We start from the raw sequence: 5,237 nt of genomic DNA on the forward strand, positions 1-5,237 counted from the left end.
TAGGCATGGGTTTCTGCCTAGCTCCCTTGACACTTTGCCATTTTTTCACCTTTTTTCTCATTTCATCCAGGGACACAGCGGCTCTCCACAGACTTTGCAGCCGCCCCCGGGCTCCAGGCAGCTCGGCCTGGGTTTCTGAATTTCTCCCTTGACACTTTGCCATTTTTTCACCTTTTTTCTCATTTCATCCAGGGACACAGCGGCTCTCCACAGACTTTGCAGCCGCCCCTGGGCTCCAGCCAGCTCGGCCTGAGTTTCTGAATTTCTCCCTTGACACTTTGCCATTTTTTCACCCTTTTTCTCATTTCATCCAGGGACACAGCGGCTCTCCACAGACTTTCCCGCGGCCCCTGGGCTCCAGGACCCTAGGCATGGGTTTCTGCCTAGCTCCCTTGACACTTTGCCATTTTTTCACCCTTTTTCTCATTTCATCCAGGGACACAGCGGCTCTCCACAGACTTTGCAGCCGCCCCTGGGCTCCAGGACCCTAGGCATGGGTTTCTGCCTAGCTCCCTTGACACTTTGCCATTTTTTCACCCTTTTTCTCATTTCATCCAGGGACACAGCGGCTCTCCACAGACTTTACAGCCGCCCCTGGGCTCCAGGACCCTAGGCACGGGTTTCTGAATTTTTCCCTTGACACTTTGCCATTTTTTCACCCTTTTTCTCATTTCATCCAGGGACACAGCGGCTCTCCACAGACTTTCCCGCGGCCCCTGGGCTCCAGGCAGCTCGGCCTGAGTTTCTGAATTTCTCCCTTGACACTTTGCCATTTTTTCACCTTTTTTCTCATTTCATCCAGGGACACAGCGGCTCTCCACAGACTTTGCAGCCGCCCCTGGGCTCCAGCCAGCTCGGCCTGAGTTTCTGAATTTCTCCCTTGACACTTTGCCATTTTTTCACCCTTTTTCTCATTTCATCCAGGGACACAGCGGCTCTCACAGACTTTAGAACCGCCCCTGGGCTCCAGGACCCTAGGCATGGGTTTCTGCCTAGCTCCCTTGACACTTTGCCATTTTTTCACCTTTTTTCTCATTTCATCCAGGGACACAGCGGCTCTCCACAGACTTTGCAGCCGCCCCCGGGCTCCAGGCAGCTCGGCCTGGGTTTCTGAATTTCTCCCTTGACACTTTGCCATTTTTTCACCTTTTTTCTCATTTCATCCAGGGACACAGCGGCTCTCCACAGACTTTGCAGCCGCCCCTGGGCTCCAGCCAGCTCGGCCTGAGTTTCTGAATTTCTCCCTTGACACTTTGCCATTTTTTCACCCTTTTTCTCATTTCATCCAGGGACACAGCGGCTCTCCACAGACTTTCCCGCGGCCCCTGGGCTCCAGGACCCTAGGCATGGGTTTCTGCCTAGCTCCCTTGACACTTTGCCATTTTTTCACCCTTTTTCTCATTTCATCCAGGGACACAGCGGCTCTCCACAGACTTTGCAGCCGCCCCTGGGCTCCAGGACCCTAGGCATGGGTTTCTGCCTAGCTCCCTTGACACTTTGCCATTTTTTCACCCTTTTTCTCATTTCATCCAGGGACACAGCGGCTCTCCACAGACTTTACAGCCGCCCCTGGGCTCCAGGACCCTAGGCACGGGTTTCTGAATTTTTCCCTTGACACTTTGCCATTTTTTCACCCTTTTTCTCATTTCATCCAGGGACACAGCGGCTCTCCACAGACTTTCCCGCGGCCCCTGGGCTCCAGGCAGCTCGGCCTGAGTTTCTGAATTTCTCCCTTGACACTTTGCCATTTTTTCACCTTTTTTCTCATTTCATCCAGGGACACAGCGGCTCTCCACAGACTTTGCAGCCGCCCCTGGGCTCCAGCCAGCTCGGCCTGAGTTTCTGAATTTCTCCCTTGACACTTTGCCATTTTTTCACCCTTTTTCTCATTTCATCCAGGGACACAGCGGCTCTCACAGACTTTAGAACCGCCCCTGGGCTCCAGGACCCTAGGCATGGGTTTCTGCCTAGCTCCCTTGACACTTTGCCATTTTTTCACCTTTTTTCTCATTTCATCCAGGGACACAGCGGCTCTCCACAGACTTTGCAGCCGCCCCCGGGCTCCAGGCAGCTCGGCCTGGGTTTCTGAATTTCTCCCTTGACACTTTGCCATTTTTTCACCTTTTTTCTCATTTCATCCAGGGACACAGCGGCTCTCCACAGACTTTGCAGCCGCCCCTGGGCTCCAGCCAGCTCGGCCTGAGTTTCTGAATTTCTCCCTTGACACTTTGCCATTTTTTCACCCTTTTTCTCATTTCATCCAGGGACACAGCGGCTCTCCACAGACTTTCCCGCGGCCCCTGGGCTCCAGGACCCTAGGCATGGGTTTCTGCCTAGCTCCCTTGACACTTTGCCATTTTTTCACCCTTTTTCTCATTTCATCCAGGGACACAGCGGCTCTCCACAGACTTTACAGCCGCCCCTGGGCTCCAGGACCCTAGGCACGGGTTTCTGAATTTTTCCCTTGACACTTTGCCATTTTTTCACCCTTTTTCTCATTTCATCCAGGGACACAGCGGCTCTCCACAGACTTTCCCGCGGCCCCTGGGCTCCAGGCAGCTCGGCCTGAGTTTCTGAATTTCTCCCTTGACACTTTGCCATTTTTTCACCTTTTTTCTCATTTCATCCAGGGACACAGCGGCTCTCCACAGACTTTGCAGCCGCCCCTGGGCTCCAGCCAGCTCGGCCTGAGTTTCTGAATTTCTCCCTTGACACTTTGCCATTTTTTCACCCTTTTTCTCATTTCATCCAGGGACACAGCGGCTCTCACAGACTTTAGAACCGCCCCTGGGCTCCAGGACCCTAGGCATGGGTTTCTGCCTAGCTCCCTTGACACTTTGCCATTTTTTCACCTTTTTTCTCATTTCATCCAGGGACACAGCGGCTCTCCACAGACTTTGCAGCCGCCCCCGGGCTCCAGGCAGCTCGGCCTGGGTTTCTGAATTTCTCCCTTGACACTTTGCCATTTTTTCACCTTTTTTCTCATTTCATCCAGGGACACAGCGGCTCTCCACAGACTTTGCAGCCGCCCCTGGGCTCCAGCCAGCTCGGCCTGAGTTTCTGAATTTCTCCCTTGACACTTTGCCATTTTTTCACCCTTTTTCTCATTTCATCCAGGGACACAGCGGCTCTCCACAGACTTTCCCGCGGCCCCTGGGCTCCAGGACCCTAGGCATGGGTTTCTGCCTAGCTCCCTTGACACTTTGCCATTTTTTCACCCTTTTTCTCATTTCATCCAGGGACACAGCGGCTCTCCACAGACTTTACAGCCGCCCCTGGGCTCCAGGACCCTAGGCACGGGTTTCTGAATTTTTCCCTTGACACTTTGCCATTTTTTCACCCTTTTTCTCATTTCATCCAGGGACACAGCGGCTCTCCACAGACTTTCCCGCGGCCCCTGGGCTCCAGGCAGCTCGGCCTGAGTTTCTGAATTTCTCCCTTGACACTTTGCCATTTTTTCACCTTTTTTCTCATTTCATCCAGGGACACAGCGGCTCTCCACAGACTTTGCAGCCGCCCCTGGGCTCCAGCCAGCTCGGCCTGAGTTTCTGAATTTCTCCCTTGACACTTTGCCATTTTTTCACCCTTTTTCTCATTTCATCCAGGGACACAGCGGCTCTCACAGACTTTAGAACCGCCCCTGGGCTCCAGGACCCTAGGCATGGGTTTCTGCCTAGCTCCCTTGACACTTTGCCATTTTTTCACCTTTTTTCTCATTTCATCCAGGGACACAGCGGCTCTCCACAGACTTTGCAGCCGCCCCCGGGCTCCAGGCAGCTCGGCCTGGGTTTCTGAATTTCTCCCTTGACACTTTGCCATTTTTTCACCTTTTTTCTCATTTCATCCAGGGACACAGCGGCTCTCCACAGACTTTGCAGCCGCCCCTGGGCTCCAGCCAGCTCGGCCTGAGTTTCTGAATTTCTCCCTTGACACTTTGCCATTTTTTCACCCTTTTTCTCATTTCATCCAGGGACACAGCGGCTCTCCACAGACTTTCCCGCGGCCCCTGGGCTCCAGGACCCTAGGCATGGGTTTCTGCCTAGCTCCCTTGACACTTTGCCATTTTTTCACCCTTTTTCTCATTTCATCCAGGGACACAGCGGCTCTCCACAGACTTTGCAGCCGCCCCTGGGCTCCAGGACCCTAGGCATGGGTTTCTGCCTAGCTCCCTTGACACTTTGCCATTTTTTCACCCTTTTTCTCATTTCATCCAGGGACACAGCGGCTCTCCACAGACTTTACAGCCGCCCCTGGGCTCCAGGACCCTAGGCACGGGTTTCTGAATTTTTCCCTTGACACTTTGCCATTTTTTCACCCTTTTTCTCATTTCATCCAGGGACACAGCGGCTCTCCACAGACTTTCCCGCGGCCCCTGGGCTCCAGGCAGCTCGGCCTGAGTTTCTGAATTTCTCCCTTGACACTTTGCCATTTTTTCACCTTTTTTCTCATTTCATCCAGGGACACAGCGGCTCTCCACAGACTTTGCAGCCGCCCCTGGGCTCCAGCCAGCTCGGCCTGAGTTTCTGAATTTCTCCCTTGACACTTTGCCATTTTTTCACCCTTTTTCTCATTTCATCCAGGGACACAGCGGCTCTCACAGACTTTAGAACCGCCCCTGGGCTCCAGGACCCTAGGCATGGGTTTCTGCCTAGCTCCCTTGACACTTTGCCATTTTTTCACCTTTTTTCTCATTTCATCCAGGGACACAGCGGCTCTCCACAGACTTTGCAGCCGCCCCCGGGCTCCAGGCAGCTCGGCCTGGGTTTCTGAATTTCTCCCTTGACACTTTGCCATTTTTTCACCTTTTTTCTCATTTCATCCAGGGACACAGCGGCTCTCCACAGACTTTGCAGCCGCCCCTGGGCTCCAGCCAGCTCGGCCTGAGTTTCTGAATTTCTCCCTTGACACTTTGCCATTTTTTCACCCTTTTTCTCATTTCATCCAGGGACACAGCGGCTCTCCACAGACTTTCCCGCGGCCCCTGGGCTCCAGGACCCTAGGCATGGGTTTCTGCCTAGCTCCCTTGACACTTTGCCATTTTTTCACCCTTTTTCTCATTTCATCCAGGGACACAGCGGCTCTCCACAGACTTTGCAGCCGCCCCTGGGCTCCAGGACCCTAGGCATGGGTTTCTGCCTAGCTCCCTTGACACTTTGCCATTTTTTCACCCTTTTTCTCATTTCATCCAGGGACACAGCGGCTCTCCACAGACTTTACAGCCGCCCCTGGGCTCCAGG

This window comes from Dunckerocampus dactyliophorus, unplaced genomic scaffold (assembly GCF_027744805.1).
Source record: "Dunckerocampus dactyliophorus isolate RoL2022-P2 unplaced genomic scaffold, RoL_Ddac_1.1 HiC_scaffold_59, whole genome shotgun sequence".
Taxonomy (NCBI): domain Eukaryota; kingdom Metazoa; phylum Chordata; class Actinopteri; order Syngnathiformes; family Syngnathidae; genus Dunckerocampus; species Dunckerocampus dactyliophorus.